The sequence below is a fragment of the Ovis aries genome, chromosome 7 (genome assembly GCF_016772045.2).
Source record: "Ovis aries strain OAR_USU_Benz2616 breed Rambouillet chromosome 7, ARS-UI_Ramb_v3.0, whole genome shotgun sequence".
NCBI classification, from domain to species: Eukaryota; Metazoa; Chordata; class Mammalia; order Artiodactyla; family Bovidae; genus Ovis; species Ovis aries.
In genome coordinates, this window is record NC_056060.1 from 49,213,154 (window position 1) to 49,225,307 (window position 12,154).

The following is a 12,154-nucleotide window of genomic DNA, read 5'->3' on the forward strand; positions in this document are numbered from 1 at the left end:
TATCCTTTACTGGTTTCCTTGGACGTGTCATCTTAGTAAGATAACATCTAAGTAAGAGACCATCTGAAATTCCAAACTGATGCTTACGTGTTCAAGTCATTTCCATTATTTCAGAATGTGGCTTTGTACTTTTTGTTTCTTGATTCAGGTTACGGGAAGGCCAAAGATGAGACTAAAGTTGTTTTTCCTTTTTTAATTTATTTTTAGAGGACATTTGCTTTATAATTTTGTGTTGGTTTCTACCATACAACATCCTGAATCAGCCACAAGTGTACATATATCCCCTCCCTCTTGGCTTCCCTCGTGGCTCAGATGATAAAGAATCTGCCTGCAGTGCAGGAGACCAGGTTCAGTCCCTCAGTTGGGAAGATCCCCTGGAGAAGGGAATGGCAACCGACTCCAGAATTCTTGCCTGGAGAATCCCATGTACAGAGGGGCGTGGTGGGCTACAGTCCATGGAGTTACAAAGAGCTGGACACGACTAAGTGACTAACACACCTCCCTCTTGAACCGCCCTCTCCCCCTGCCCCCATTCCATCCTTCTAGGTTGTCACAGAGCACTGGGTTGAGTTCCCCGTGTTTTATAGCAACTTCCCACTAGCTGTCTGTTTTACATATGGTGATTATGTGTTTCAGTGCTATGGGGCTAAAGACTTTCCTGGTGTTTTTAGTTTAAAGTTTGTTCCTGCATCAAAATCATGATGCGGCCAAGGACTTCCCTGGAGATCTAGTGGTTACGACTCTGTGCTTCCACTGCAGGGAGCACAGGTTCAATCCTTGGTCAGGGAACTCAGACCCCAAATGCCACACTGTGTGGGGAAAACAAAAATATGAAGCCAGTATTCTCTATTTCAGTCCGTGGCTCCGTACCTTTGATGTGCTCTAGCCAGGCACGTGGTGTCTAAAACCTGTGCTCTTCCTAAAGAATGTCCTGATCTGCAGAATTCTATCGGTAATGTTCCCTAATTGCAAAGCAGAGACTGATAAGTCCAGACTTAAAAGGTTTAAAAAAGATTGCCTCATGCAAAAAATATGCCATTTTGCCTGTTTTGCTGCATTCTTATGTTTTACTAAAAGAAAGAAGAGTCGCGAAGATCAATTACTGACAGTGTCTGACATTCTTGAGTTGCACTATATCTTTCAGTCTTGGCTTGCCAGATGCCATTTTGGGTAGGACTGGAAAGCATTCAGAATGGAAATTTGATTCAAATGTGTTGACTTCATTATAAACTTCATAGAGAGATATGATAGTTGCTTAAGTTCCTACAGGATTCAGGAGTTCTGTTTGGTGCAACTATGTAAAGTTACTTTAGCATAATTATTGTAGGGTTGGTCATAGACAAGCAGGGGTCTGTGAAAATCTGTAGAGTAGTACCAGAAAGTTTATGCTCTTGGTGGCTCTTGGTGGTGATGCTGTTGGTGTCTTCTGAGGGTGTGGTGTTCTGGATGGCCATTAAAAGTGGAGTCTTTGAACCATTGTAACGTACACTTTTAGTTTTTAACCTCTAAACCTCAGGGAGGTAAAGTCTTCACATCCGTAGCTTCTGTGTATTATTTACACCGCTCCTCTTACTCTTAGATAAAAGTACCCGTAAATATGCAGCAGTAGTTTTGCATCATTTCCATCATTGATGAGGAAGGAGCTCAACTTACCAGGTATTTATGCTAATAAACATTATTTCAAGGTACTTGTATATTTCTAACCAATATGGTGCTGTTTCTTATTTACCATAGGAAATTTTTCCAATTATCTGGGTAGTTAAATCCCTAAACCCCTGCTTTTAAGTATTAATAGATACATTTGGATTCATTAAGCACATTATAATAGCATCTTGATCAAGTGTGGAAGCCCACTGCCTACAGACGAAACCCCACCCATCACAGGATTTTATTGGAATTCAGCTATGCTGGTTGTTTTGAAACCCAAGTAAAATGGTAGGTGTTGCAAGAGGTTATCAGAGGGCAGACACACTGAAACCATACTCACAGAAATCTAGTCAATCTAATCACACTAGGACCACAGCCTTGTCTAACTCAATGAAACTAAGCCATGCCCGCAGGGCAACCCAAGACGGGCAGGTCATGGTGGAGAGGTCTGATAGAATGTGGTCCACTGGAGAAGGGAATGGCAAACCACTTCCGTATTCTTGCCTTGAGAACCCCATAAACAGTATGAAAAGGCAAAATGATAGGATACTGAAAGAGGAACTCCCCAGGTCAGTAGGTGCCCAATATGCTACTGGAGGCCAGTGGAGAAATAACTCCAGAAAGAATGAAGGGATGGAGCCAAAGCAAAAACAATACCCAGTTGTGGATGTGACTGGTCATAGAAGCAAGGTCCGATGCGGTAAAGAGCAGTATTGCATAGGAACCTGGAATGTCAGGTCCATGAATCAAGGCAAATTGGAAGTGGTCAAACAAGAGATGGCAAAGTGAACACTGACATTCTAGGAATCCGTGAACTAAAATGGACTGGAATGGGTGAATTTAACTCAGATGACCATTATATCTACTACTGCGGGCAGGAATCCCTCAGAAGAAATGGAGTAGCCATCATGGTCAACAAAATAGTCTGAAATGTAGTACTTGGATGCAATCTCAAAAATGACAGAATGATCTCTATTCGTTTCCAAGGCAAACCATTCAATATCACAGTAATCCAAGTCTATGCCCCAACCAGTAACACTGAAGAAGCTGAAGTTGAACAGTTCTATGAAGACCTATAAGACCTTTTAGAACTAACACCCAAAAAAGATGTCCTTTTCATTATAGGGGACTGGAATGCAAAAGTAGGAAGTCAAGAAACACCTGGAGTAACAGGCAAATTTGGCCTTGGAATGCGGAATGAAGCAGGGCAAAGACTAATAGAGTTTTGCCAAGATAATGCACTGGTCATAGCAAACACCCTCTTCCAACAACACAAGAGAAGACTCTACACATGGACATCATCAGATGGTCAACACCGAAATCAGATTGATTGTATTCTTTGTAGCCAAAGATGGAGAAGCTCTATACTGGCAACAAAAACAAGAATGGGAGCTGACTATGGCTCAGATCATGAACTCCTTATTACCAAATTCAGACTTAAATTGAAGAAAGTACGGAAAACCACTAGACCATTCAGGTATGACCTAAATCAAATCCCTTATGATTATACAGTGGAAGTGAGAAATAGATTTAAGGGCCTAGATCTGATAGATAGAGTGCCTGATGAACTATGGAATGAGGTTCGTGACATTGTACAGGAGACAGGGATCAAGACCATCCCCATGGAAAAGAAATGCAAAAAAGCAAAATGGCTGGGGAAACCTTACAAATAGCTGTAAAAAGAAGAGAGGCGAAAAGCAAAGGAGAAAAGGAAAGATATAAGCATCTGAATGCGGAGTTCCAAAGAATAGCAAGAAGAGATAAGAAAGCCTTCTTCAGCGATTAATGCAAAGAAATAGAGGAAAACAACAGAATGGGAAAGACTAGAGATCTCTTCAAGAAAATTAGAGATATCAAGGGAACATTTCATGCAAAGATGGGCTCGATAAAGGACAGAAATGGTATGGACCTAACAGAAGCAAAAGATATTAAGAAGAGATGGCAAGAATACACAGAAGAACTGTACAAAAGGATCTTCATGACCCGGATAAACACGATGGTGTGATCACTCATCTACAGCCAGACATCCTGGAATGTGAAGTCAAATAGGCCTTAGGAAGCATCACTACGAACAAAGCTAGTGGAGATGATGGAATTCCAGGTGAGCTATTTCAAATCCTGAAAGATGATGCTGTGAGAGTGCTGCACTCAATATGCCAGCAAATTTGGAAAACTCAGCAGTGGCCACAGGACTGGAAAAGGTCAGTTTTCATGCCAATACCAAGGAAAGGCAATGCCAAAGAATGCTCAAACTACTGCACAATTGCACTCATCTCACACGCTAGTAAAGTAATGCTCAAAATTCTCCAAGCGAGGCTTCAGCAATACGTGAACCGTGAAGTTCCTGATGTCCAAGCTGGTTTTAGAAAAGGCAGAGGAACCAGAGATCAAATTGCCAACATCTGCTGGATCATGGAAAAAGCAAGAGAGTTCCAGAAAAACATCTATTTCTGCTTTATTGACTATGCCAAAGCCTTTGACTGTGTGGATCACAATAAGCTGTGGAAAATTCTGAAAGAGATGGGAATACCAGACCTCCTGACCTGCCTCTTGAGAAACCTATGTGCAAGCCAGGAAGCAACAGTTAGAACTGGACATGGAACAACAGACTGGTTCCAAATAGGAAGAGGAGTACGTCAAGGCTATATATTGTCACCCTGCTTATTTAACTTATATGCAGAGTGCATCATGAGAAATGCTGGACTGGAAAAAACACAAGCTGGAATCAAGATTGCCAGGAGAAATATCAATAACCTCAGATATGCAGATGATAGCACTCTTATGGCAGAGAGTGAAGAGGATCTAAAAAGCCTCTTGATCAAAGTAAAAGAGGAGAGTGAAAAAGTTGGCTTAAAGTTCAACATTCAGAAAATGAAGATCATGGCATCCGGTCCCATCACTCCATGGGAAATAGATAGAGAAGCAGTGGAAACAGTGTCAGACTTTATTTTTGAGGGGCTCCAAAATCACTGCAGGTGGTGATTGCAGCCATGAAATTAAAAGAAGCTTACTCCTTGGAAGGAAAGTTATGACCAACCTAGATAGCGTATTCAAAAGCAGAGACATCACTTTCCCAACTAAGATCCGTCTAGTCAAGGCTATGGTTTCCGGTGGTCGTGTATGGATGTGAGAGTTGGACTGTGAAGAAGGCTGAGCACTGAAGAATTGATGATTTTGAACTGTGGTGTTGGGGAAGACTCTTGAGAGTCCCTTGGACTGCAAGGAGATCCAACCAGTCCATTCTGAAGGAGATCAACCCTGGGATTTCTTTGGAAGGAATGATGCTAAAGCTGAAGCTCCAGTGCTTTGGCCACCACCTCATGCGAAGAGTTGACTCATTGGAAAAAACTCTGATGCTGGGAGGGATTGGGGGCAGGAGGAGAAGGGGACGACCGAGGATGAGATGGCTGGATGGCATCACTTACTCGATGGACCTGAGTCTGAGTGAACTCCGGGAGTTGGGGATTGACAGGGAGGCCTGGCGTGCTGCGATTGGGATCGCAAAGAGTCGGACACGACTGAGCGACTTAACTGGACTTACTTATTGTCTGCTACTGCTTTTATGCTACAGTGGCAGACGAGTATTTGCAACAGACTCTGTGATCCACAAAGCCTGAACTAATTAATCTCTGATCCTTTACAGAGAACATTTGCTGACTCCTGGATACCTGTGCAGAGCTTCCTTTAATTGTATGGAAGCAGTTGTGTGCAGTTGTAAATTTTCATTTTATTTGGCAAAAAAGTTGAAATTTGCTCACTTTATCTAGGCTTATCATTAAAAGGTTTTAATAACTTTTGTGTGCAAGACCCATGCAAACTGGCCGATGATGGACCAGAAAGAGTTGGGATGAATCTGGAAAGCCTGGTTTTGAGCCTTAATCTGCATGAGCTTGGTGATCTTATATAAGTTTTGTGATAAGTTTTTCCTTGATTTCCTGACCTGCAAAATGGAAGTGATGATAAAAACTCCTACATGAGGCTGTTTAGGGTGAATTGAAATAACAAATGCAGTAAATACATGATTAGTGTTAGTTATTATTATCATACATTAAGGCAAGTGTACAAGTTCTCTCATATTTCTGAATTATGTTCCAAAACTCAATTATAAAGTTGGTTTTTGGACACTCAGATGCATTTTACCATAGAAACTTTTAAAGGGTGGATAGGTTTATTGACAAGCCCATAAAAGGCTAATTTCCAATGAATGTAGTTGAACTCATTATTTATTGGAATGTTCTTAGAACATGGGCTCATTATTTATGTAGACATGGTTTTTGATTAGCTGGGTTAGAAAAGAAAAAAATGGTTATCAGCAGCAGTCCGTCATCAACCCAGACAGACTTGCTTTTCCCTGTATGGTCATTTACCTCTAAAACACTAGAAATTCCTTAAGAACAGGGATTGTGTCCTTTACTTCTCTTTTAAAAACTAAAGTTTAAAAACCACTTTAAAGCAATAAATGTTCATTTTAAATGATTACAAAATGCAGTTAACTAGAAAGGAGAACAGTAAAATCCCTTGGAATCCCACCATATAAGGTTTGCTCCTATTAACCTAATATATTTTTAATATATTCTTAATTAACCAGTTTGATCACGTATAGACATGTATGGGCTTCCCTGGTGGACCAAACAACAAGACGTGTATATATGCATGTGCCTTCTTGTTAATTTTAGCTAAAAAATGTCACCATCCTGCATTGTTTATTTCTTTCCCACATCATTTTTGGCATGGTGCATTATATTAAGTGTTTGTTGAAAATTTGTTGACTATGAAGACTTGCTTTTTATATTCAGACAGCAGAATTCTAAAATGACTCACGCCGAGGGGGCTGATTCCCAGTCTTTGAATTAATGTCTTTGAATCAATGACTGACTAATCATGTGTTCTACGAAGGAAATGAGTTAGTTGACCACTAATAGACTTTCTGTTGTAGAAATCTCTGCCCACTCAGTATATGAGAAATTTGACATCAGTGTGCTTTCCGGCAATAGCACAGAGCAGCTTTCAGCTTTGAGGAAGCTTGGTGGCTCTTTTGGATGTTTATGAAATAATGCCAAGGGTCTAACTGCAAATCTTTTCCTCTAATAGGAGATAAATCAGTTTAATGCCAAGGGAATATTATTATGATAGGGTCCCATTGGTATTGTAAATGAGTTTCCCCTCCCTCTCTTCTAAGCTCAATAGTGAAGACAAGAAGAGATTCAATCTTAGATTAAGTTATAATATTGTTCATTTGACCTCTTCTGCATCTAATAGCAGCACATTGTCTTGTGCTGAAGGTCAGTATTTGGAATGATCAATGGTTAATGCATTCAAGCTGACTGCACATTTCTTTGTTCCACAGTAGGAAAAAAAATCTGCTTAGAGAATGTGAGCATTGTCAACCAAGGAAAATCCATTTTTTCAGTTATTTATCCTAAGACCAGGAAGGTTTCATTTCCTGTCTATTTTCTGAAGTGTTGCCACCCTTCTTACAATTTCAGTTCTAAAATATAGGAGGGAAACCTCATTGTGTTCGCCCTCTGCTTGGTGAGACATCACTTACAGCCAGTGGGCTGACAAAAATAGTTCTTGCACAAAGCACGATGGCCTCATTGGGTCCAGCTTTCTCCAAACTTGTTTTTCCTCAGAGACCACACTCAAGTGTGCTTGGCATTTTCAACCCTTCAATTAGGACTTGAGACACTTGTGCCAGAACCAACCAGAGCTCAAAGCAGCACCCTTGTTCCAAGTGAGGTTTGGCCCTTTGCTGTCAGTACACGTTGGGGTTGGGGGGGGGAATGTCGCGCAGTGAGATGAATGTGGGTCTGATGGCCAGAGCCAGGGGCTCAAGTTCCATCATTTCCACATATGTGACTTCGCACGTCACCTCACCTCCCTGCGCCACCTCAGTGTTGAATCCAGGGAGGTTGACTAGATCAGTGTGGGCAGTTAGGGGGAATTCACTGGCTATTAAAATGTTTTTTAAAAAAGTTAAACTCTTGTTACAAAACAGAAAGAAACTCAGAGACTTAGAAAACAAACTTATGGTTGCCAGGGGGAAGGGATAGTTAGGGAGTTTGGGAAGGTCATATACATACTCCTATATTCAAAATGAATGGCCAACAAGGACCTGTTGTATAGCACATGGAACTCTACTCAGTGTTATGGGCCAGCCTGGATAGGAGGGGAGCTTGGGAGAGAATCGATACATGTATATGTATGGCTGAGTCCCTTCATTGTTTACCTGAAATTACCACAACATTGTTAATCGGCTATACCCCGAAACAAAATAAAAAGTTTAAAGTTTAAAAAATAAAATATATGAGCTATTTTAAATATAAAAAAAAAGTTAAACTTTTCCTTATAAGACCATTAAAAACAAATTTATAGAAGCAGCGCTACCATCATATTTCATAAAAGAAAGAATATTTCAACACCCCCCAAACAGAAAGGAAATAGTTTAAGAGTAAAGGATGGCCTTTATACTGGAAAAATTGGACTTTATGAAAAATTGAGGGCTCTCTTTCTCTTTTTGTCATTCTTGTTGCGGATCAATGAAAGCTTATGGATCCATGGACAAACATTTGGGAGCCAGTCAATTAAAGATCTGTTGGTGCTCTTCTGTCTTGCGTATTCTGTTGGCAATAATAAGATGGCATTTATTTTATTTCCTTTTTTAAAAAATCATAGCCTTGTATATCTACATACAATTTGAAAGTTAGCCTTGGGCCACACCTTTCTAGCTAAAAGTTATGTGGGTAGAGACAGTGATGAAACAGCTTTTTCCAAAGGCACACCTGAATTATGCAGCAAGGAGTGGGAGTGAGTATTGGACTTATCTGGAAAGTGGCCCAACCCAGTAGAAGACCTGTGTGTGCCCTCTTCAAAGTAGCTGAGGTGTCTGCAGACCCAGGCAGGTGGGAAAAATATGTTTGTTTCCTTTAAATTCCAAATCAAATTCTCTTGTCTCCATTCTACTTTAAGTAAATTTGTAGCTACTTAGCATAGATAGGACCTACATTATCCATTTCAAACCAAACTTTGCTTTTCAGGAGTCCCCCCTCAAATAATACTTCCCATGAGAAGCCCTACTGAGATCCTTCTTCCAATCTGATTCATGACTCATTCATGATTGGTCTAGAATACTCCAAAAGTTTTTTTTCTCTGAACATCTTGCCAGAATTTATATAGACTACTTAGTGAAAATCAAGACTGTGTCTTTTTACATAGCAACATAGCAGATTATTAACAGTTTAAAAAAAAAAAAAGTTGCCTCCTATAGGAGTTCTTATGTTAACCCAATCCAGATTTATTTATTGGAGAACCAAGGTTGGGTTCAGTTCAATTCAGTTGCTCAGTCGTATCTGACTCTGTGACCCCATAGACTGCAGCACGCCAGGCCTCCCTGTCCATTACCGACTTCCGGAGTTTACTCAAACTCATGTCCGTTTAGTCGGTGATGCCATCCAACCATCTCATCCTCTGTCATCCCTCTCTCTTCTCTCCTTCAATCTTTCGCAGCATCAGGGTCTTTTCCAATGAGTCAGTTCTTCACATCAAGTGGCCAGAGTATTGGACTTTTAGCTTCAACATCAGTCCTTCCAATGAACATTCAGGACTGATTTCCTTTAGGATGGACTCATTGGATCTCTTTGCAGTCCAAGGGACTCTCAAGAGTCTTCTCAACACCACAGTTTAAAAGCATCAATTCTTCCACTCTCAGCTTTCTTTACAGTCCAACTCTTAGATCCATACATGACTACTGGAAAAACCATAGCCTTGACTAGACAGATCTTTATTGGTAAAATAATGTCTTTGCTTTTTAATATGCTGTCTAGGTTGGTCATAACTTTTCTTCCAAGAAGTAAGCGTCTTTTCATTTCATGGCTGCAGTCACCATCTGCAGTGATTTTGGAGACCTCAGAAATAAAGTCAGCCACTGTTTCCACTGGTTCCCCATGTATTTGCCATGAAGTGATTGGGACCAGATGTCATGATCTTAGTTTTCTGAGTGTTGAGCTTTAAGCCAACTTTTTCACTCTTCTCTTTCACTTTCATCAAGAGGCTCTTTAGTTCTTCTTCACTTTCTGCCATAAGGGTGGTGTCATCTGCATATCTGAGGTTATTGATATTTCTCCTGGCGGTCTTGATTCCAGCTTGTGCTTCCTCCAGCCCAGCGTTTCTCATAATGTACTCTGCATACAGGTTTCTCAAGAGGCAGGTCAGGTGGTCTGGTATTCCCATCTCTCTCAGAATTTTCCACAGTTTATTGTGATCCACACAGTCAAAGGCTTTGGCATAGTCAATAAAGCAGAAATAGATGTTTTTCTGGAACTCTCCTGCTTTTTCCATGATCCAGCAGATGTTGGCAATTTGATCTCTGGTTCCTCTGCCTTTTCTAAAACCAGCTTGAACATCTGGAAGTTCACTGTTCACATACTGTTGAAGCCTGGCTTGGAGAATTTTGAGCATTACTTTGCTAGCATGAGATGAGTGCAGTTGTGCGGTAGTTTGAGCATCCTTTGGCATTGCCTTTCTTAGGGACTGGAATAAAAACTGACTTTTTTCAGTCCTGTGGCCACTGCTGAGTTTTCCAAATTTGCTGCTGTGCCTCAGGTCCTCTAGCAACTGTTTTTTGGGGTTTTTTTAAAGATTTTCTTTTTTAATGTGGACCATTTTTAAAGTCTTTATTGAGTTTGTTGCAGTACTGCTTCTGTTCAATGTGTTGGTTTTTTGGCCATAAGGCATGTGGGTTCTTAGCTCCCCAACCAGGGATGGAACCTGCACCCACTGCATTGGAAGGCAGAGTCTTAACCACTGGACCATCAAGTAAGTCTCCTCGCTGTTGTTCAGTCACTAAGTTGTGTCTGACTCTTTACGAACCCATGGACTGCAGAATATCAAGCTTCCCAGTCTTTCACTATCTCCCAATGAACTGGGCATAGGGAGCTTGGTAATCTGATCCAACCATCTCATTGTCTGTTGCCCCCTTCTCTTCTGCCCTCAATCTTTCCCAGCATCAGGGTCTTTTTCAATGAGTATACTCTTGCCAGTCCCCCTCTAGCAGCTCTTTATTCTCTGAATGCAATGATCAGTTCATTCAGGTGGCATTCATAGTAGTCCCTTTACAGCTAAGGAAGAAGCACCCGTTCTCCAGATGTAGGCGTAGACATCTCCCTCTTCTGAAATGAATGTGATCATAGCAATGCTGTGTTTTCTAAATACTGAAAATTTCTCTTGCCTCAGTTTCCTCCTAGTAAAATAGGATTAAAATAGTATCCAGGTTGTCATTAGGAACTTAGATTGATGCCATCTGTACATGTATGTGTTCTATCAGTGTTTGTTTTTATCAACACTTGTTGAGTCTTGGCTACAACACCACACACAGTGATGACCTGCTTATTAAATCTAACAATAAACCTGCTCTAAATCTTACCTCAAAAAAAGTCGGCTTCTAATCTGTTGTTGGCCTCCTCTGACTTTGGCACTTGGAACCACGTTTTCTCTTGGCCCTTCTTCCATAATTCTGGAGTGATTTTCAGTTATTCACCGCCTCATCTGCGTTTTCTTTCAGTGCCACAGTCTGCCCCTGTGCCTGAATGGTGCAGGGTGCCTCTGGGTGTGCTGTGCACTGGATTGGCTGAATGAACTTTTTGACCAACCCACTATTTCACGTCCAGCCCTTTTGAATCTGAAAATCTTTCTGTTCAGTGAAAAAGCAAGCAAAATTGCAGCCAAATCATTCCCCATTCTTCCCTTCATGTATAAATATTATGTTTTAAATATTATATGATCCATTCCACACTTGACTCATTTGTGTTCAATAATACTAACACTGCTTCTCAGAGGTGACATGGTGAGCATCTTGAAGTATATGAATTAAGGAAACTGCCTCTACTACATATCAGACATTGTGCTGAGCATTTGATACTGTATTGCTTAATTCTCATAACAAAACCTATCAAGTAGGTTCTATTTACCCCATCATCTAATCACCACCACTCAGAGATGAGCCTTGCCCAAGGCCAGAATAGAATAGAACTGGGCATAGGGAGCTTGGTAATCTGATCAAACTTCATTGTGTTGCTCTATTTGACACTCAGGTCCTAATATATAAATGTCCCTTTGGGGAAGGAAATCTCACAGCTTTCAGAGATCAAACCTGCATTCCCTGCATTATGAGGCAGAGTCTTAACCACTGGACCACCAGGGAAGTCCCAGCTTTACACTCGTAACTGCAAAATTTCTAAACATTTAGAAGTCATTGATTAAAAGAAACAATTTTGAGTATTGTATATGGTTTGTTTTTTGTTGATGTTTGCATTTTTTTAATGGTATTTTTACATCAGTTCTCTCTGTTTTGTCCACTGCTGTATATCCCCAGCATACGTAACAGTTCCTGGCAAGTTGTAGACATCCAATTCAAACTAGTTGGTTGTTATATGATAAATGGAAATATTTTGTATGTTATAATAGCACTTCATTTTGGGGACGTAAGTAATACGTTTTCTTCTGAGGGGCC

The 12,154-nt window shown here is 40.7% G+C and overlaps 1 protein-coding gene across 3 annotated transcripts in view; it reads left to right on the top strand.

The window, feature by feature from the left end:
- The window catches only part of MYO1E (myosin IE), a 214,992-nt gene that overhangs the window by 94,465 nt on the left and 108,373 nt on the right, over positions 1 to 12,154 (top strand). The window contains exon 1 of one of the 3 annotated variants that reach the window (XM_042252380.2): positions 31 to 51. The exons of the other annotated variants lie outside the window; for them this stretch is intronic. The gene's annotated coding sequence lies outside the window, so the exon portion shown is untranslated. Of the gene's footprint in view, positions 1 to 30; positions 52 to 12,154 lie in introns of those variants that run through there. 3 annotated transcript variants of the gene reach the window in all.